The sequence below is a fragment of the Gopherus evgoodei genome, chromosome 5 (assembly GCF_007399415.2).
Source record: "Gopherus evgoodei ecotype Sinaloan lineage chromosome 5, rGopEvg1_v1.p, whole genome shotgun sequence".
In the NCBI taxonomy this organism is placed as follows: Eukaryota; Metazoa; Chordata; order Testudines; family Testudinidae; genus Gopherus; species Gopherus evgoodei.
The window spans coordinates 75,039,506-75,062,690 of record NC_044326.1 but is presented as its reverse complement, the minus strand read 5'-3'; the positions used below and the strand labels follow the sequence as shown (position 1 = coordinate 75,062,690).

The window sequence follows — 23,185 nt, the reverse complement described above, 5'->3', positions numbered from 1 at the left end:
AAGTTGAGATGTTTCACTGGAATAGATTGTCATATGGAGAAGAATATCTATGAAGAAAAGTGTAATACCAGTAGGATGGCAGACCATAGAGAATGGGGAAACTCAGATTGTGACTTAGATTACCCACTTGTACTGCTACCTACTTATGCTATGTCTACGTTGAACTTTTGGCATTAAAACTTTTATTGCTTAACGGTGTGAAAAAAACACCCCAAACGACAAAAGTTTTAATGATGAAAAGTGCCTGTGTGGACAGTGCCTTGTTGGTGGGAGATGCATTCCTAGTGCTGAAGCTATCAGCCCTCATTGAAGGTGGTTTTATTTTGTCACTGGGAGAGTTCTCTCCCGGCGACAAGCAGCGGCTACCCTGCGCACCTTACCCCAGTGCAGCTGCAGCAGCACAGCCACACCATCGTCAGGTATGCAATGTAGACATAGACTTAGTCTCAAGGGGTTAACGTCTTTTTAAAGATGCTCCATGAGTCAGGAAATAAATGATGAATGGACTGAGTGCGGATGACAGTCACGTCTGGGTTGGTATGTATGTTCTATGCTAAGAAATGTTGGTCAGGGGTGTGAAAAATCCATGTGCCTGAGCAGTATAGTTAAGCTGACCTACGTCCCCATGTAAAGGTCGCTAGGGTCGACCTAGCTGCTGCCTCTGGGAATTACCTATGCAATGAGAGAACCTCTCCTCTTGGTGTGGGTAGTGTCTACACTGTAGCATGAAAGTGTTGCAACATGCTACTGCTGCAGCATTTCAAGTGTAGACAAGCCCTTACCAGAGCTACCTTGAAGAGACAATGGATACAAACAACAGGACCATTTACTTTGACTGCTATTCAAGAGGACTCTTTAGCATATGGATGGGCAGTTACATAGCTGACCCCAACCCTTCCCCTATCTGAACTGGGGCGGGGCGGGGTAGTACATGAAAACAACCTGACTGGGATGTGAGACAAAGGACACAGGAGCAAAGTAAGCAAGTAAGAGCTTGTCTACACTGGAAAGTTTTGTCACCAAAAACTGCCTTTTGGTGACAAAACAGCAGTAGTGAACACACTGCAATGTGACTTTAAAAAAAATGCCTAGTTTTGGCAACAAAACATTTCCACCCCTTCAAGAGACTTTTGTCTTTTCCCTTCCCTTTATTGTCGACAAACAGCCAATGTAACACCACAGCTTTTTTTTCAATTTTATTGGCCTCCAGAAAGTATCCCATAATTCCCTTGCTGCCGCTCTGGTCAGCTGATTGAACTCTGCTGCCCTGCAGCTAATCTGCCCCTCCCCCTTGCAAACCCTGGAAATTTTACATCTCATTTCCTGTTTGCTGACTTCCCAGATGAGCTTCCCAGGTGGCTTCCCGGGTCAGCATGGCTGGCTATCTCACCAAACGCATTCCCACTTGGGCCACTGCTGAGCTGTTAGATCTGATCAATATCTGGGGAGAGGACTCATAGACTCATAGGTCAGAAGGGACCAATCTGATCATCTAGTCTGACCTCCTGCACAAGGCAGGCCACAGAACCCCACCCATCCAATTTTATAACAACCCCTATCCCAGGACCGAGTTATTGAAATCCTCAAAATTGGTTTGAAGACCTCAAGCTGCAGAGAAACCACCAGCAAGCGACCCCTGCCCCACGCTGCAGGGGAAGGCGAAAAACCTCCAGGGCCCCTGCCAATCCGCCCTGGAGGAAAATTCCTTCCCGACCCCAAATATGGCGATCAGCTAAACCCTGAGCATGTGGGCAAGAGTCACCAGCCAGCACCCAAGAAGGAATTCTCTGCAGTAACTCAGTTCCCATGCCATCCAACATCTCCCCGCAGACCATTGAGCAGACCTATCTGGTGGTAATCCAAGATCAATTGCCCAAATTAACGATCCTATCATAACGTCCCCTCCATATACTTATCAAGCTTTGTCTTAAAGCCAGGAAAGTCTTTTGCCCCCACTACTTCCCTCGGAAGGCTGTTCCAGAACTTCACTCCCCTAATGGTTAGAAACCTACATCTAATTTCAAGTCTAAACTTCCTAATATCCAGTTTATACCCATTCGTCCTCGTGCCTACATTAGTACTAAACTTAAATAATTCCTCTCCCTCCCTAACGTTAACCCCCCTGATATATTTATATAGAGCAAGCATATCCCCCCGCAGCCTTCTTTTGGCCAGGCTAAACAAGCCAAGCTCTTTGAGTCTCCTTTCATAAGGCAGTTTTTCCATTCCTCGGATCATCCTTGTAGCCCGTCTCTGAACCTGTTCCAGTTTGAATTCATCCTTCTTGAACATGGGACACCAGAACTGCACACAGTATTCCAGATGTGGTCTCACCAACGCCTTGTATAACGGTACTAACACCTCCTTATCCTTGCAGGAAATACCCCGCCTGATGCATCCCAAAATCGAGGAGATTTTGTTCAGTCACAGCTGCGAGTTACCCATAGGAATCGGGACCCATATGGGCAAATTTCTCTGCAGCCAAGTGCTCTTGAGGCTTGTGTGAAAAGGGCTATGATTGGGACATGCAGCAGTACAGAGCGAAGATAAAAGAGCTGAGGCAGGCATACCATAAGGCACGGGAGACGAACCATAGCTCTGGTGGTGCACCTAAGACCTGCCACTTCTATAAGGAGCTAAATGCTATCCTCAGTGGTGACCCCACCTCCATCTCTGATAACCCTGTGAATAGTTTGCCGGCACAGAAATAGGGGGTAACCTTGAGGCTGAAATACTGGATAAAGAAGTCAAGCTAGAAGAGGATGTGTTGCTCCCAGCGAGCTTTCCTCCACTCCAGAAGTGCTCAATGGGAAGCAGGAAGCAGATGAGACACAAGGTAATTTGCAGTGGCTTGTGTAGGGAATCGAAAAGTGGAAGGCAGGTAGTGTTTTCTGTGAGCTGGACATTGCCCTGTGTAGCTAATCTGCATGGCCAAGCATGATGTTGATGAACATCGAGACCTGCAAGGTATCCTCCAGAGAGAGCTCTGAAAAGTTTCCAAGAGATGCTTGTTAATCCTCTGCAGCAGGTTCCAAGGGATTGCAGCCTTATTAGTTTCCCCATTGTAGGAAACTGTACCATGCCATTTAGCAATCACTGGAGCTGGGAACAAAGCGACACATAGCTGACTGTATATAGACAGGGGTTAAAGCTGCAAGCATGCAGGGGTTGTGCCCTGGTATCTCTGGTCACCCACAGCAGCGAGATGTCAACCAGCAGGTTGACCACCTGTGAAAAAGAGTTTGGTAATTTTAAAATGAGTTCCCTGCAAAGCTGCCCTGCAAGCTGTGACCTTTTTTGTCTGTATGTACAACCGCCTCCCCCTTAACTCCCAACACTCACCATGATTGGGGTGCTCATGGTGCTCTATGCCTGCCTAGAGTCAGAGAGAAAGTGATTTCTACTAGCAAAAGGCCTTTGTTACTAAAATGTTTCAATAATTTGCTGGAATGTAACAATTCCTCTTCTGTTCAGCACAGACCTTGAGAAACACACCACACACTCCCACGGACCAGCTTCAGCAGATAAGGAAAAACCCTCGGCTCAGCAAAGATGACGTGTTCTGGGAGGTGCTGCAGCGCGATGAGACACAGAACAGGGAACACAAAGAGTGCTGGGAAGCCGAAAGGCAGGAAAGAAAAGAGAATGCTGCATTTCCTAGGCAAGCGACAGAGTGGATGATAAAAGTTATGGAGGATCAGACAGAGATGCTCAAGTCTTTGATACAACTGCAGACTGAGCAGATCCATGGTTGTTGACCTCCACTGCAGCACATGCACAATTCTTTGCCAACAACCCCCCCCCATGCCCACACATTCTTTTTCACTTCACAGCACTCCACCTCCTCTTACAGCTTGCACAATGATAGCTGGAGCTACACATACTTGTGAGATTTTACCCTTTTTAACAATAACTAAATGCTAAGGTATTTAATGGTACAGTATTTTTATTCTGTGTTCTACAAAAACGTATAGCAAAGCTTCTAAAGCATTTTGTTGCATGGATCTTGGGCCCCAAAATTGTACATGGATGCACCAGGGAAGCAACTGTAAAGCAGACGTGTTATTGCCCCTCATTGCCGAACTGGTTCCTCAAAGCCTCTCCGATGTTAATAGCAGCCCTCTGGGCTCCTCTGACAGCTGTACCATCTGGCTGTTCAAACTGTGCAGCCAAGTGCTCTGCCTCAGTGCTCCACAAACATTTCACCTTTAGATTCACACATATTATGCAAAGTGCAGCACACTGCTATGACCACGGGAATATTATCCTCAGAAAGGTCTAGCTTGCCATTGAGACATGTCCAGCGAGATTTCTAATGGCCAAAGGCACATTCAACTACTATGCAGCACTTGCTCAGCCTGTTGTTAAAACACTCCTAGCTGATGTCCAGGTGCCCTGTGTAAGGTTTCATGAGCCAAGGCTGTAAGAGGTAAGTCAGGTCTCCCAGGATTACTGTGGGGCATTTCCACATCCCCACTGTGAACTTGTGGTCTGGAAAAAATGTCCCCACCTGCAGCTTTCTGTACAGGCCACTGTTCCTGAAGATGCATGCGTTATGCACCTTTCCAGACCAGCCTGCACTGATGTCTATGAAAAATCCATGGTGATCCACAAGTGTCTGCAACACCATGGAGAAGTATCCCTTCCTATTGATATAGTCAGAGGCAAGGTGCTCTGGTGCTAAAATTGGAATGTGTGTGCCATCAATCATCCCTCCACAGTTAGGGAAACTCATCTCTGCAAAGCCATCCACTATTTCATGCATGTTTCCCAGAGTCATGGTCCTCTGCAGCAGGATGTGATTTATTGCCCTGCACACTTGGAGTAATACAGCCCCAACAGTGGACTTTCGTACTCCAAATTGATATGCAACTGACTGGTAGCAGTCTGGATTCTCCAGCTTCCACACAGCAATTTTCAACATACTTCTCTACTGAAAGGGCAGCTCTCAATCTGGTGTCCTTCCACCGCAGGTCGGGGACCAGCTCAGCACATAGGTTCGTGAAGGTTGCTTTACACATCCTGAAGTTCTGTACCCACTGGTCATCATCCCACACTTGCATAACAATGTGATCCCACCAGTCAGTGCTTGTTTCCCTAGACCAAAAGCAATGGTTTACTGTATGTAGCTGCTCTGTGACTGCCAAAAGCACTGATAAGTTGCTGCTGTCCATATCACACTCGAGTGCCTGTGATTCATCCTCTGTTAACTTTGCAAGTAACTCTATGAGTAATTGTGCAGCCATGCACAATGTCCTCACAACAGCTAGCAGTGCATGTAAGACAAGTGCGAGATCTATCCGCTGTCACTGCAGATGCTGGCGCACACTACAAAAGAATGACAGTTGGAAAAATGGTGCGAAAGGAAACCAGAAACCATTGGAGGGCTGGGACACAAAGAGGTGCATGACAGTACATTTTGCACATCCCAGGATGTGCCACACTACGTTTCCACATTCCCACAACACCTAGTGATGGATGATGTTGCCAGGCACTGTGGGATGTATACCCAGAGTCCATTGCTCTCACTGTTGACAAAGGGGCCCCGAACATGGACACCATGTATTGACGGAAGGAACAAATATAGATGTGCTTTGGCGACTTTGCTTTTATTGATTTTTTCTTGTCATTAGTTTCATTGACAAAATTTGCCAGTGTAGACAAGCCCTTAGAGTATTCCAAGCTGGGGCTGTTGGGCAGGGCCAGGAAAGTTTGCTGCAGAAATGCAGTCTGTCTACCAGGCCAGTTCAAAGAGGGACTGTCCTAATCAAGCAAGAGGAAACTGACTGGTATGGGGAGAGTTATACATTTAGGTTTTCCTTTACCATTTTAACCATGTATCTCTGAATGCTGGACTCCTGCTGACTAATAAATATTGTCTCATTTTGAAAAGGCTCTCCTCTGCCACTGCAAATGTTTGCTGGTTGCACAGCTCCCAAGATGAAATGTCTCCAAGAGCAGGTTCAAGCTCATTTGGAGCTGCTGCAGGAGCTATAGTCAGAAAAAGAGGTGCTGAAGCCAGGGATCAATTCTTGGAGAAGTGTCATGGGCCTCCTCCTGGAGCAAAGTGGAGGCTGAGGGACTATCACTCACAAGGGTGCACACCTGATAAGATTGCAAAAGGGTTGGAGGGAGAATGTATACTGTATTATCGAGACAGAGTATCAGAGAAAGGAAAAATAATTCCAAATAGGAAAAAATATCACCTTAATAATCTCCCCAAAATAAATACTCACTAAAGGCTTAAATTAAGAGTGATTAGTTACCCTCATCTTCTTTACCTACACAATGGTACAGAATATTGACTCTTTGTGTAGCATGATATAACAGAATTTTATGAGTAATCCTGTTTGACTATTTCCATGGATACTGTCTATGGATTATATATATTTGCCTGCTTGAAATCCAATGGGCCAAATTCATCACATATGAGTCTAATTAAGCCCCAAGATTCAGCTGTGCTGTTTGCACAGAGACCTGCATAGCAGTTGGTATGGAGACAAACCCATTCAAAAGGAGAAGCGTGTCAGATTGGGTCATTAGTGGAGAACGGAGGGTCAAATTCCTCACTCAGAAAAGAGGGAGGGCCCCTGACCACAGACTGAAGACAGAAGTGCTACTGCAAGAGGAAAAGGGGAAGACTCCTTACAAGAGAGAAAGCAACAGAGATTGAGGAGTTAGAAGACGGAAGGGCCTCTCATGGTTTGGATGTTTCAGTGATTTTTGTAGTTAAAACTCTTGGATGCTTCTGACCTCTGAAGGTTCATTCATTTCTGTTTTATATTAACAGTCAGGCACCCCTGTCAGTGGTGCCATTGTGCTAGGCATTGTACACCCCACAGTGAGAGAGAGTTCCTTTTCTGAGGAGCTTACAATCAAAACAGAGAAAAAGCAGCAGGGGAAAAGAGGCACAGAGGGGTAAAGTGGCTTGCCCAAAATCATCTCACAAATGTTTCTATTATTTACTTTTGGATCATGCAGCCGGATGCTGATCTGGACATGACTATCTAATGTCATTCATCTCAAGTACTGCTGTGTTTAAAAGTGTTTTTATCCAAGAAAAAATAAATAGTTATTTATCCCTGAATCTTGCTAGGTCCTTTAACAGAATACCTGTGAAAGTTCAGCCTCGTATGAGCTATTTACTGTCTAATGAAAAACAGTGGATCTCAGTGTAGTACATATATAATCAGTGTGACAGACTTCAGGGGACTTTTTTCAAATCAGTATCAATCTGGCAATTAATATAAGGCTAGAGAATAGAATGAAAGAAAAATTTAAAATATCCAAAGGTATTGTGGCAGCAACAGTATGAGCTGCTTCTGTATCGTTTGTGAGGGAAAACACCTTGAAAGGCAACTGAACCACAGCTGTGGTAGCTTCCTCCTCTAAAACGAATACATTTTTCTATGCATTCCCTAAAGTCCATTTTTTCTCATATCTGCACTGCTAAGCAAACTCTTTTTGCTTAATTTAAAACTACACAAAGTTATGGGTTCAAAAGCCTGACTTCAATTCAAATTGTATTGGGTTCATATTCTGCTTAGGACAGATTGTTATAAAGGTGCAGAGAGAGGGGAGATAGAAAAACAACCAACCAAAAATTAAGGTTAAAATGAATTAAGGAGAATGAAAAATAAAGGAGAGCGAAAAACCTCTAATAAAAATAAGATGAAAAAAAGAGAAGAAAACAAGCAGAGTGAAAAAAAATTAGGGGGAATGGTGAAAAAGGGAGCATAGGAGGAGAAAGGAAAATTCCAGTGAAGTCAGGGGATCTGCATCCATTTACATCAACAGAGAATTTGACCCAGCTTATACACAACACATATTAGAGAGCACTCATGTGGCAACGTGCTTCTAAAGATTAATGGGAAGATTCTTCTGCTCCTAATAAATAGCACAGGGTTCTCATTTCCTAAAAAAAATAAAAATTAAAAAAACATCAATCACCCTTGAAAGAGCACAAGGGTTTATGTTAGCAAGGAGAGAGGGGAGGCAAATTCTGGAACTCAAACAGACTTCACAGACCCTGCACAATAAATGTGTGGTTTGCAAAACCATGACCTCCAGAAAGTATTTATAAATGTGAACTATCCATATGTTGTGCAGTGGCAACGCATTACTGTGATCTCTGCAATTGGCTATGCCTCTCCCGGAGAAAGCAGTGGCACTGGCTTAATACATTGTTTGAATGTGCTCAGTTTGTTCAACTTTTTTCAAGACCAACAAGCAACACGCCCTTCACTCAACCCAGTTTATCAATGTTAAAGTGCCTCGACCCCCAAAAGAAACTATGGGAAGCAGGCTGTTGAGGTTGCAGCCCTAAACTTCTTCAACAAGCTACCAGATCCATCCAAAGAGGTGTCTGTATTGTCTGGTTTTTATCTCTTTATCTTTGGCAAATGGAAAATTAACTGAAATTTTCACTGCTCACTGTCAACTGCTATTACAGGCTGAGAATCCCGTATTACATTGTTTTGATTTATACTGAATAATGATGGAATAAAACAGTATGACTACTGCTCCCCTGAGAATCTCACATAAACAAATAGTGTACTGTGTCTAGGAAGCTGTCTCCTGGGGAAAAAAATTGATAAAAGGATTAATGTACATGTCATCAATGTCATCAAAATACATCAGCAATGTAGTAGGACCTAAAGCCTGTAGCATTTTGGAGTGGCAATATTACATATCCTACTGTGTCATCTGCAGAGATACATATCTTCAGAGCAAGGTAAGGAAACATTTTCAGGTTCATGTTCCAAAGTACTCCGGCATATACACCAAGAATTAATCTATTTAACAGCATCATGGTGGTTTAATACTTTGGGAAATTAAAAAAAAACAGGCTTATGGGCTAGATTCTGATATCCTTATTCCTGTTAAATTGTACCTTATTCCATGAACAGGAAAACTGAAGTCAGTGTACTTGTGGAGTAAGATATCAGAATCTGGGCCTGTTTGTAAAAACTTCTTATGAATTTTGGATACTATCCTAGAACCAGTTTTAGCAGCATTTTTGTTTCCCCAATCCATCTGACAATATTGAAGCAGCAAATTGTTTCCCAGTTTTGTTCTATAGTAAAATCTCTCCAACAGCTTCTCCCTTTTCTCCTTCATCTTCAAGCTTTTAAAGGCTGTTGCCTATGCATGATGCCTTGAATTCTCCTTCAGCTGCCTCTTCATCTTTTCTGCCATTAACTAAAGTTAATAAATGACCTGACTAGAAGAGAGGTGAGTCTAAGATTCTTGTCCCCATTCTCATTGGTCTTAAGGAAGCCTTTGATGCTGTATAACACCTCCTTTTATATCCTACCTTGTTTTTTACAACTCTGATTTGCTTTCCTAAATGTTTGGCTGCTCCTCCATTGTCCTTTTGGGGGCTCCTCTTCCTCCTCCCTCTCACTCTGTGGGCACCCCTCAGGATCCTGTCCTCAGTTCCTTCCTTTTTTTCCTCTGCAGCTTGTTCCATAGGCAGCCTCATCCATTCCACAGTTTCAGCTACCATCTCAGACTGCTTCGTCTTTAGGAAAGGACCAACTTTTTTGTTGGTCTGGTCTGTGACTGAGACTCCTAGGCAGTACTTCAATACAAATAGCAAATAACAATACACTGATGATTTGGAAATCTACCTCTCCATCATTGACCTCTGCACTTCACTCCATTTATGCTTCTCTGTCTCTTGGATGGTCCTTTTCTGTTTGAATTTAAAACTCTAAAGTTCTCCTCTAAGCTCCAAAATCTTTTCTTTCCTCCTTTGCTTTCATGTTCACAATTGATAACTCCACCAATTTCTCTGTCACTTAAGCCAAAAACTACATTGTCACCTTTTGACCCTTTCTAGACAAATCCTATTACTTTTCTTTTATATGTCTACATTTCCTATTGCTCTCTCCCAACTTTTAATCTTTGATTATCTTGCATGTTGACTATTGTAACCGCCTTCTCCTTTATGGTATCTGTGCTCCTGTCCTCTCTGGTCTACTTACATATTATGTATGTGAAAATAACATGTATTTTTCCATATTGGCTCAGACAGAGCAAATGTCTTCATTCATACAAAAATCTCTGGTAATAGGGTGGATAAAGTTTACAAAGACCAGCTACATTGGTCTAGGATAATTGTTGTATGCTTAAGAGAGATGTTCTTAATAGCACAGGTCCCTTGTAAAGGTTGAGAAAAAAAAGAACTACAACTGTGAATTTGGAATCCTTAGCTGTAATGATGACATGCACCAGCAGCAGGGACTCTGAAGATGTGATTGAAACATGTAAAAAGTCTGAGAGTGCAAAAAGAAAAATAGCCTAGTGTCCTATTTAGTAGATAACATGTCTGTCTCTCTCAGCTCCACTGTGATCTTCCTGACATTTCTGTTTTTATTAAATCCACTGTTGCTGTAGTGTTAGAGCCAAAGCTATAGATGAAGAAACAGATCCCTTATTTCTGAAGCACACAATATTATATGGAAGGCACATCTTTTAATGAAGATTTGTAGGAATCATATAAAGCTTGACACTGAATCATGGTTAAAGGGGCTGATGGCTAGCATTACACACTATTACTATATTTGAGAAATTATTGAGGCTTCTCTCCCCCCTAGTTCTTGAGCAGCTTAGACAGCTCTCTACAAACAATCTGCCTTCTTTAGAAGTTTCTGGCAGCAATCCTAAACAGTGGGTGCAGTCAAACTAAGCTTGATTAATCTTATAACTCTTATATAAGTAGACCATTAAAATAAATTTCAGAAAGACAATGTTCAGCAAGAAAAATCAGCCTCAACCTCTTTTGATGGCATACAGTTTTGTCAGTACCTTAATCCATGTTAAGTGACTGTACTATATTGTAAATTTATGTCCCTCAAGCAGATGCAACGGCAATTATTCATATTTGTAATAGCCTCTTTTTTAAAAAAGAAAAAGCTAATATGACACCATTTCCAGACACCAAAGCAATTAGTTTTAATACCCTTGAGTTAGTGAGTTAATTGTGGAGGACTTTTTAACCCCTCCACCCACATCCAATATGGAAATTGTGAGCAATTCCTTAGGTCAGTTTTTATTGCCTTTTATTTCCTCATTATATCATTCAGCTGTGTTTTCATTATACTTGATAGATAAATGCAGCAGCACAAATCATTGTCTCTCTCAAGCACATTTATGCAATTCAGATTAGAAAAATAAAGAAGCGAGACACTGACTCTGAATCTTGTCTTCATTTGGTGTAAACTTTGCTAATAAGTTCAAACTCTGCAATCTCAAAATAAGTTTTAAACTTATTTTCTAGGTGTCATACATCAGAAGATATTTACATATTTGAGGAGAGGGAAGAGGAAAAATTGTGCACCCAGCAAAGAACTGAGTTCAAGGAATGCTTCAAAGTAAATTTGTGGATACCCTAAAGCAAAAATGGTAAAATTTACCTTCTTAAAGAACATTTTTCTAGTATAGTCCCTGCAAGGTTCACTATCTTGGCTTCCTATGGGCACAGAAACCTCCGTTTTGAGTTCTAAAAGTGATATTCTTTTGTACCATGCACAGTAAAATAAATCTTGATCAGACTTCTTTTCTGGGTTATGATGCTAAATGCAAATCTTTCATTGCTAGACTCAATTATGCAGAAAATGGAGATGTAGGATCTGGATTTTGTGAAAATGAAGATGGCTAAACCAAGGATAACTATCTAGTTCCAAAAAAAATTTCTGCTGGAACTAAAAGGAGATGATGGGTGATGGCTTCACAGGAGTATGTCTGAGTTAGTAGAGCCCTGAAGATCCCAATGGGCAAAGAGGACTCTAACGTCACAAAACCACTCATGGAGAATCTGAAATGCTGAAATTAGATTGAATGGTAGATCCTATATATCAAGCATGCTTAGTCCCAATGAAATTGATTAATCTGGGCCAACCAACACTGATTCTTTCAGCTTTACTGAATAATCATCGGTTTTGGTTTCTTTTCTTTTACAACCAGCTATTAAAAGAAGAAAACAAAAACAATTATATATTTTTCTGTATTTGAACACTAACATCAGAAAGTGAAGGATTTTGTTTTAAGTAACAGCCTTTACAATGTATCTCCTTTTTATGTCTCTGAGGTGTGAATTGTAGAATTTTTGGTTGGTCTGCAAACTCTCACATTTGTGAGGTGAAATTATCTAGGTACTATGTTACGATATGTTATGAAAAATGGGGGGAAATCTATTTGGGATTACTGTCTTTGGAGTAATGTTATGTAAGAGCCTGGAGATAAATTAAACAACTCAGTTTACTAAAATAAATGCAATTACACATTCAAAATGGACCTGGAAAATTCTGCTTTATCACTCAAAGCCATTCTCAAAAAAAAATCTAAACAGGACAGTGACTAAAGCATTATTTTATCAAACAATTTATATGGACTAAACAGTGATCCTCACAGAAGGACACTGCTACTTTTCTGCAAGTTGTTGATTTTACAAATTAACCCTATCATAGGTGTCACAGGATTTTTCTAGACTTGCCCAAACCTACCCAGTATAATTCTGTTCCAGCTTTGTTAGAAGACCTTCTCCAATATGCAACTGATTTTTGTTTTGGTCACTGAAACAGAGATGTTATACAACACTAGTCACTTTTTGCACTGGTGCATGGTGCCTACACCTAGGGGTTTGCATCAGTGCAGCTACACTAGTGCAAAACAACCCAGGACAGATAGAAGAGGCCTCAGTATAGGAAATATCATACCTACTGCAAAGGCCATATTATCTAAGGAAGTGTTTCCCAAACTTACAACAGTTGCGTACCCCTTTTGAGACATTTGTGTTATCTTCATACCCCTTCTCCGGTGAAGATAACTTGGGGTGGGGGAGGGTGGTAGCCACATTTTTATAACACACTCCTAATTCGTTTCATTCTGGATTAAATGTTTATTAGAAATAAATACAAAATTATATTACATACAGTTGAAACAAAACTTTTAATAGAAATAATAGTTACATATAGAAATAGTACTAAGAAATAATTAAAATAATAGAAGCAAATCAACAGTCTGGCAGAACAGTGTGTGTATATATATATGGTGAATTTGTATCATTCTGAAATTAAAATACGCTGGTTTGGTTAGGTTAGTGAAGAAAGCACTAGTTTTAATACTTACTATTTCGGTGTTGAAAAATTTTCAGCACAAACCAAATTATTCAGTGTGAGGGATGGAACTGCTTTTGACCAGACATTATCGCTGGGATATCTGGCTCGATGTTTGTGATCTTAAGATGAAGATAAGTATCAGAGGGTAGCCGTGTTAGTCTGGATCTGTAAAAGCAGCAAAGAATCCTGTGGCACCTTATAGACTAACAGACGTTTTGGAACATGAGCTTTCGTGGGTGAATACATGCATCTGAGGAAGTGGGTATTCACCCACGAAAGCTCATGCTCCAAAACGTCTATTAGTCTATAAGGTGCCACAGGATTCTAAGATGAAGATGGGGCTCCACATCAATAAGACGATTTCATTTTTTTTGTTTTGATGCCAACCAGCACAGAGAATCCAATCTTGCACAAATATGAGGTGGGAAAAGGTAGAAGATACTTAACAGCTTTGTCCGATAGAGCTGGATATTCAGAGCTAACCCCCAGCCAAAATGACATCAGTGTATTTTGCTCAAATTTTGTTTTCAGGAAGCTATCTGAAGCTAGCTCCAAGAGCTGTTCTTCTTCTGAAGCAGAGAGGTTATTTGGCAATGTTTGAACATTGATGATAAAAGAGTTCCTTATTCATTCAAAGGTGTCGTCCGGTTCAAGGAAATACTTATGAAGATCTTTCTGCAAGCTTTCCAAATGTTGCTTCATGGTTTGCAACACATCGCTTTCAAGTTCATTAGGCGAGTTTATTACTAAGTCATGAAGAGATGGAAAGGAATCCAGTTCACTACGACTGAGACATATATGCCTCAGTTTTAGTTTTGTGACCACGGTGCTCACTTGTCTTGAACTTGGAATATGGATAGGAGTTTCCCTTGCAAGGATAGATTGAGGTTGTTTAAATGAGCAAAGATATCTGCAATATGTGCTAGCTTTCATAGCCATTTCCAGTCATGTGTACAGTCTCGCAGATTAAAGGTTTCATCTAAAAAAACTTGCAGTTCTTCTCGCAGCTCAAACAGGCGATCCAGAACTTTTCCACACGAAAGCCAATACACTTCAGTGTGAAATAGGAGTTATGTGTAATCACTGCCCATCTCATCACAAAGCCAAGAAAACAGCCGGGCATGCAGAGCCTTTCACAAAATTGATTATTTTCACAGTTTCGTCCAGTACTTGCTTTAGATCTGCCTGCATGTTCTGGGTGGTGAGTGCTCCCTGTGAATGCAACAATGAGTTGATTTTGCTTCTGGCGCAACAGCTTGAATACGTGCAACAACTCCTTTCTTCGAATCAATCATGGCTCTGGTGCCATCCTTGCTTATTCCAACACAACAACTCCAATCCAAGTCATTGTTTTTGATAAAGTCATCAATAACTTTAAAAATAGCTTCTCCAGTTGTATGTGTTGGCATAGGTTGGCAGAACAAAATATCATTGTGGACTTCATTCTTCACCTCGTATCTGACAGACAACAAAAGATTAGCTAAATTCACAATATCAGTGGATTCACCCACTTGCAGTGAATAGTAGCAACTCCTTTGTACGCTTGACAATAATTGCTGCTTTATGTTTTTGGCCATATCTGTGATTCTATGATGAACAGTGTTATTTGAGAGGGGGACACAATCTATAGCTTTGCTAGCCTTGTCTCCAATCATCACTTGCACCATTACTTTGGCTGCATATTTTACTAATGTGTCACCAATCACTTCAGCAGCTCCAGACTTTGCAATTAAGTACGCCACACTATATGAAGCTTCCAGAGCTTTCATATTTTCACCTCCCGTCACATTACAAATTGTTTTCTGGGACTTTTAGACAGCTTTGTGCCTATTTTTGAAGAATTCTACAGGTTTTCCCTTATATTCTTTATGCTTGCTATCAAAATGACATTTTAGGTTGGATGGTTTCATACTTTCATTCGCGAGAGTCTCATAACAAATCACACATAGTGTAACAGGCTCCACCTCATCACTAGTCCATTCAAATCCCAGTTTAAGATATTCTTCAGCATATTTGGGGGCTTTTTTCATTTTCTTTGCAGCTGATACATTCAATTAACTTACAGATGGTTCACTAACTTTTTCATCACAATTGTCTGATGTATGCATTTTTCTGCATAATTATCACTAACATTCATATTTCCTTCATAATTTTCTTTTGCACATTTCAAACTTCCCATTTTTAGCCAGCGATCTATTGTAAATGGGTTTAACAAAAAAAAGAGAGAAATTTTGTATATTAATACACACTAAGTATGTACTTGCTACGATCTTTAGATTACTACAAGTAGTTATTCACTTTTATCTTTTATCCATCGGTATGACTTCGATGCATGCAGGGCCGGCTCCAGGTTTTCTGATGCCCAGGGCCAACTCTAATTTTTTGCCATCCCAAGCAAAAAAAAAAAAAGTGCCACCCCATCATAACCCCCCCCAGCACTGCGTTGCCCAAAGCCCCACCCCCAAGTGCTGCGCCACACAAGCCCCCGCACCCCAATTGTCAAGCTGCCAAAGCCGCCCCCAGCACCGCCCAAAGCCCTGTCCCCCCAAGCACCACCTGAAGCTCCCACTTCTCCTAGCGCCGCGCAGCCCAAGCTTCCGCCCCCCCAGCACCACTCTGCCCAACCCTCTGCCCCCCGAGCACCATGCCTCGCAAACCCCCACCCCCTCAGCGCTGCCCAAAACACCGCCTCCGAGCACCACGCTGCCCAAGCCCTTGCCCCCCGAGTGACACGCCTCACAAGCCCCCGCCCCCCCAATGCCGCCCAAACCCACGCTTCCCCAAGCGCCAAGTCACCCAAAATCCCCATCCCCCCCGAGTGCCGTGCCGCCCAAGCCCCTGCTCCCCTTCCAAGCTCCATCTGGCAAAACAAAAACAAACAAACAAACCCCTCCAGCAGTGCCCCTCCGAACCGAAAAAAACCCAATCACCCCAAGTGCTGCCCCGCCCCAAGGTCCTGCCCCAAGCACGTGTTTGGTCGGCTGGTGCCTGGAGCCGGCCTTGCTGATGCCCCAAGAGGCGAAAAAAAAAATCGGCAGCGGCTCAATCACGCCGCTCCATTCTTCAGTGGCAGTTCGGCGGCGGGTCCTTCACTGTCTCTCTTCCTCTTCAGTGGCACTTCGACAGCAGCTCAAAGAGGAAGAGAGAGAGAGAGACTGAGCAACCCGCCGCCGAATTCCCGCTAAGACCTGGATGGGCCTCCCCAATAGCAGACGGAGTGCCACCTCTTTGTATTGGCCGCCCCAACCACCTGCTTCTTTAGCTGGTGCCTGGAGCTGGCCCTGTGCACATGCCATAAAGGCAAGTGTATTGCCTGAGCCACGGTAACGCGCACACATGGTTTGCGTCTGCTCTGCTGTGCTATTAGATGTTACTGAAAGCATTATCATATTATTTACAATGTAAACCTGTGTGTATTTCTATGGAACAAGTGCACACCATTCTTATATATTAAATTATACTGAATTGTTTTCTGCTGCTAAAAAAAACACCATGATAAAGTAAAATTAAAAATTCTACTACATACCCCATGAAACCCTTTCACATACCACACTTTGGGAAAAATTAACCTAAGGCAAAACTGCAAAATGTGTAAAGATGACCTCTGTATGATGCATTCCATTTAACCCATATAAAATGAATAAGCAAGTATTATGCAGGTATCGTGAGTGGGATCATGACAGCAGATTCCCTCACAGCTATTACTCCTGCATTTGGGCAAGAACTGACACAGTAGGTGTAACTCCTTCATATTACTGACCAGAGTGTGAGAGTCACTCGATCCACATAACTATGGGATCCTGACCATCTCCAGTCTCTTTACCAGTTTATATAGGTCTACCATGGAGACTGGCTTCAGTAAGTGGCTTAAGTGGCAAGGAGATCTACTGTACTATGATAAATTTTACCCATAGGGTGAAATCCTGGACCATGTAACCATGCTGAATAAAATAGCTTTGCTCATGTACGAATTTGATCAAACATCACAGAGCTGAAATAGTTCCAACCCACCATAGTTGGCATGCAGCAATGACATTAGCTGTATTGTATATGGAAGGGGGGTGGATGCGTCCTGCTGCTCCTTCATATGCAGAGTTTTGGACCAGCAGACCCATACTGTGTGCTGAGCCACTGGCAACACTCACAACTTGCTCCCTTCGCCCTACTTCTTCAGTTTGCCATGAACAGCCACTGAGGCAGGTGGAAGGGGGTGGAGTTGGCTATTCTGTACTTTGCACAGCATGGGGCATCTGTGTAGTAGAAATATTGCATAATCATGCATTCTGCGTAATCATCCACAGGATTTGACTCATACCCTTTCTTATAGGGACACTGAAGAACATGCATGAGAATCTTGTTCCTGCAATAAAATAGACTTCAGAAAGACTGCGGGTACGTCTACACTACAGGATTATTCCAATTTTACGTAAACTGGTTTTGTAAAACAGATTGTGTGAAATCGAGTGCACGTGGCCACACAAAGCACAATAATTCGGTGGTGTGCGTCCATGTACCGAGGCTAGTGTCAATTTCTGGAGCGTTGCACTGTGGGTAGCTATCCCATAGCTATCCCATAGTTCCTGCAGTCTCCCCCACCCATTGGAATTCTGAGTTGAGATCCCAATGCATGCTGGTGCAAAAACAGTGTCGCGGGTGATTCTGGGTAAATGTCGTCACTCATTCCTTCCTCCGTGAAAGCAAAGGCAGACAATCATTTTGCGCCCTTTTTCCCTGGATTGCCCTGGCAGACGCCATAGCATGGCAACCATGGAGCCCATTTTGCCTTTTGTCACTGTCACTGTATCTGTACTGGATGCCGCTGGCAGAGGTGGTACTGCAGCGCTACACAGCAGCATTCATTTGCCTTTGCAAGGTAGCAGAGACGGTTATCAGTCATTCTGTACCGTTTGCTGCTGTCATGGGTGCTCCTGGCTGGCCTTAGCTGAGGTCAGCCGGGGGCTCAAAGACAAAAATAGGAATGACCCCCCTGGGTCATTCCCTCCTTTATGTTGTATCTAAAAATAGAGTCAGGCCTGCCTAGAATATGGGGCAAGTGTACTAGAGAGCCAGTGTACCAGAGAGCACAGCTGCTCCGTGTCAGATCCCGCAGAAATGATGAGCTGCATGCCATTCACGAGGGGTGCCCCTGCAACAAACCCACTCGTTGCTTCCCTCCTCCCCCAACCTTCCTGGGCTACCATTGCAGGGTCCCCCCATTTGTGTGATGAAGTAATAAAGAATGCAGGAATAAGAAACACTGACTTTTTAGTGAGATAAAATGAGGGGAAGGCAGCCTCCTGATGCTATGATAGTCCAGGCAGGACATTAAATGGTGGGAGGGAGAGGAGCCCAGCATCCCGCTGCTCTGATAGTCCATGCAGTACAGAATCTTTTCTTTAGACATGAAAGGGGAGTGTGGGCTGATGGAGCTCAGCCCTCAGTTGTTATGATGAGGACGGTTACCAGCCGTTCTGTACCATCTGCCGGGAATAACCGGGAGTCATTCCTATTTTTACCCAGGCATCCCCAGCCGACCTCACCTGAGGCCAGCCAGGAGCACTCATGGGATGATGACAAGGATGGCTACCAGTCCTTCTGCACTGTACCATCTGCCACTGAGGAAGGGAGGGGAAAGGATGCTGTTGTTCACTGCCGCGGCACCGCGTCCACCAGCAGCATGCAGTAGACATACAGTGACATTGAAAAAAGTCAAGAAATGATTTTTTTCCATTTTCTTTCACTTAGGGGGAGGGGGGGGTAAATTGACAACATATACCCTGAACCACCCCAGACAATGTGTTTGACCCTACAGGAATTGGGAGCTCAGCCAAGAATGCAAATACTTTTCAGAGACTGCGGGGACTGTGGGATAGCTGGAGTCCTCAGTCCCTCCTCCCTTCCTCCATGAGCGTCCATTTGATTCTTTGGCTTTCCGTTACGCTTGTCACACAGCACTGTGCTGTGGACTCTATATCATAGCCTGGAGATTTTTTTCAAATGCTTTGGCATTCCATCTTCTGTAATGGAGCTCTGATAGAACAGATTTGTCTCCCCATACAGCAATCAGATCTAGTATCTCCCGTATGGTCCATGCTGAAGTTCTTTTTGGATTTGGGACTGCATCGCCACCCGTGCTGATCAGAGCTCCACGCTGGGCAAACAGGAAATGAAATTCAAAAGTTCATGGGGCTTTTCCTGTCTACCTGGCCAGTGCATCCGAGTTCAGATTGCTTTCCAGAGCGGTCACAGCGGTGCACTGTGGGATACCACCCGGAGGCCAATACCATCGATTTGTGGCCACACTAACCCTAATTCGATATGGTAATACCGATTTCAGCACTACTCCTCTCATCAGGGAGGAGTACAGAAACCGGTTTTAAGAGTCCTTTATATCGATATAAAGGGCCTCGTAGTGTGGACTGGTGCAGGATTAAATCAGTTTAACGCTACTAAAATCAGTTTAAATGAGTAGTGTATACCAGGCCTGAGTGACCTACAGTAACCTGAGTAAGGAATTAACCACAAGAACTCATAAGACAAGAACTAGAGGTCACCAAATGAAATGAATAGGCAGCAGGTTTAAAACAAACAAAAGAAGTATTTCTTCACACAATGCACAGTCAACCTCTGGATTGTTGTGAAGAGGATGTTGTGAAGGCCAAGACTATCAGGGTTCAAAAAACAACTAGATAAATTCATGGAGGATAGGTCAAACAATGGTTATTAGCCAGGATGGGCAGGGATGGTGTCTCTAGCCTCTGTTTGCCAGAAGCTAGAGACATCATTTGATGATTACCTGTTTCTGTTCATTCCATCTGAAGTACCTGGCTTTGGTCACTGTCGGAAGACAGGATACTGGGTTAGATGGACCTTTGATTTGACCCAGTATGGCTGTTCTTATGTTCACAAATATCAATGATTGAAAAAGCATGAAAGCACTAACCAAAAGCACAGGCTTCACTTTAAGGACCATATTCTTAGCTGGTAGAAACTGGTGCATACTGACTTACACCAGCCTCATTGTCTACCTTTAGCACCCAGCACTGGAAATGTTTATTAACATGTTTTTTTTATTTCTATTCATTCCCATTGTACAATACATTTCAGGGGAATGATTACCCAAAATATCAAGAAGATAGGAATACAGTTTCTTATTAACTTTTATTGCTAATGTACTAATAGCCATGATTTACAATACAATAGATGAAATATTATATTTAAGTGCAGGAACTATATAATTTAATCAGTTATATGTTTAACATGATGTTTTATTCCCTGACAATTGAAACCACGGGACTATAAAGGTCAGCCTTATTATATGTGTTTTCTCATTGTTATTTTAAAGACGATGTTATATTTTAATGTACACACTGTGAGAATACCTACAAATAGTTGGATTCCAAATCCTTTCAGTAGAAGATAAAGATTATGTTGTGTGTCACTTGAGAGGTAAGTTTCCCTAGCTGTGCAATAAATTCTCAGATTTAACTAAAGAGCTTGATGTCATCATGATTTGGCCAATTTTAATAATCCTGCTCTTCTAACTGGAACACCCACTAGTGTTCTAATAATGTTATGCATTTTATACTGATGATGAGTGGTGTATGTTGCCTACAATATACCAGGGACAATACAAATTCCCACTTCTGTATTTATATGTAGCTAGGCAAGTATTTTTTTAATACTGAAAACACACGGGGGAAATTCAGCTCTGCCCTGCAGCCACTTTGCACTGGCATAAAACCACCACAAAGCAGCTGCAATGGTTGCCCCGATGTAGTGATTCCACCCCCTGGTTGAAGAATTGCCCTAATTATAGCCAGCTGCCAGAAAGGCCCATAACCAGCTCAAGCTGGGGCACACTAAGTTTCTCCGAACCTATGATGGGGGCCAAACCAGCATCCAGCAGCCCATGGATTGGGAAGGCACAATGCCTCCCTGCTGCTTTCCTGACTTGGAACAGGGATGAATCAGGCTTAAAGCCTGATTTCAGTGACTGAGGGTCCAATCCTGTGAGCTACTGAGCACCCTCAACTTCTACTAAATTCAATGGAAGTTAAGGGTGGGCAGTAGCTCAATGCATCCTTTAGCAACCTGTAAGATCAAGACATATGGTTCCAAAATTCATAACTGGGAAGGAAGCAGGCCAGTACATTAAATGAAATTGTAAGAAAACATTACATAGAGAAATGACACAACTGAAACACGTCTGGGGATTACCTCTGTGTGTTGTTCTACTACTCACACATGCACAGACCTTTATGGTCTTACTTAACACACTCAGTTGTTTAAATTTAAAACTTCCTTTTCTGAAGGCTACTTATTGCTAGCAGTCTGACTTTGTAGAACTGCTTCCCAATTGCCTGTCATATGATCTTTGGTTGATCAAGCACCACCAATGGGCCCAAAAGACAATTTTTAAAATTCTTCCTTAGGCTCTGTGCAAACCTCAAAATTTGACAGTGGCAGCAGAGTTCAGAGTGCTGGTGCTATGGTCACTGGTTACAACCACTTTGAGTATGATTAAGTGCAGAAATTATATAGTTTAATTAGTTGGATAGATTTATAAACACCGAGGGTGCCCCACTGTTTATGATATGGAGTAGAGTTCCACTACAAAGGCTAAGGCAGTAACTTAGTTGACAACTGTTTCACATACACAATACAATTCAGTAAGTCATGAATCACTATACAAATAGAAATGTTTCTAATTGTATTTGCCAATCACAGTATTCCAAACATATGTCTACAACTTTATTAATATAGTTTTGCTACACATTGTCCTTTTTACTGTTCAGTGGAGGTGAGCTTTACCAGACTTCATCTTGATTTTTTAACTCAAAATAAAATCGAAACAAAACATTTCCATTTCCTTGGAGAAGTATTTTCTCGAAGGACAAAATGTTGTGTGTTGTTATAGGATATCATTAACTTCTGGTGCTGTATATTAGGTATTCACATAGTTTATTGTCTCAATTTTTTTAAAAAAAGAATCACAACCTAGGCAATGTTACACAAAATGTAATGTTAGATATTAATGGGCATATTTTCCAACTGATGCAAAGAGAATTATCTGTAAAAATCCTATTAGCATTAAGTGGAAGTTGTGATGCTAAATCTCTATGCATCACATTAAAGGTTTACCTCTAAGGGCATGTCTACATTGCACTGTAATCCCAAACCTAATCCTCGTTCCATTGACACACAAATTGCACTGACACAGTGCTCAGACCCACGGTTCCAGAACTCAATGGGGACAGAGGTTCTGAGCCTGAGTCAAGCTGGGATCCAGAGTCGAAGTCCTACATCTTTCCAGGGTACACACAACCCCACTGAGCTCATGCTCTGGGAGTCCACCAAAAGAATCCCACAATCCTACAGGCCAACTTTCTTTGTCTTCTGCACAGTCAAGTTTTCCCAGACAAAGAGCTAGAGTACCCACATTTCAGGAGGTCGTTAGGCAGCCTGGGTTATGGTTGGTTGGAATCAGGTCTGCTTACTGCAGTGTAGATACTGGAATCCCAGGTTTGAGCTCAGGTTAGAAAATTGCCAATTCCACTAATCCTAGGCATACATTGCAGTGCAGACTACACTGCAATTAAACATCCATGGTTGGTGGACCTCTCACAGGCTCCATAACCCTGCCTAAATGTCTACACCATAATTGAACAGGCCCTTCACCTGAGCCCCAGGAGCCTGAATCAGCTGGCATGGGCCAGCCAAGGATTTTAATTACAGTGTAAACATACCCTAAATATCTAATTTAAGGCAGGAAAAAGACAGGAAACTCATTGAGAGAGATTAAACTATTTCTTCGTATGGTTGTAACCATTTGTCATAAGAGTTAATGGAACAGAAGTACTTCATATCTCTTTTGCCTGGAAAGGGTTAACAAGATCAGTGAGACTGGCTGTCACCTGACCAGAGGACCAATCAGGGGACAGGATACTTTCAAATCTTGAGGGAGGGAAGTTTTTTTGTGTGCTGTTAGTTTTTGGTTGTTGTTCACTCTGGGGGCTCAGAGGTGCAACCAAGTTTCTCTCCAATCTCCCTGATACAGG

The 23,185-nt window shown here is 42.5% G+C and overlaps 1 long non-coding RNA gene across 1 annotated transcript; it reads right to left on the bottom strand.

Annotated features, from left to right (window-relative positions):
- Window positions 1–3,650: 3,650 nt before the first annotated feature.
- On the bottom strand, window positions 3,651–11,802 carry LOC115651955. The gene is made up of 3 exons (XR_004000502.1): window positions 11,792–11,802; window positions 11,199–11,205; window positions 3,651–3,735 (listed from the first exon to the last, which is right to left on the bottom strand). It is a non-coding gene; the product is annotated as an uncharacterized LOC115651955 (long non-coding RNA).
- Window positions 11,803–23,185: the final 11,383 nt, after the last annotated feature.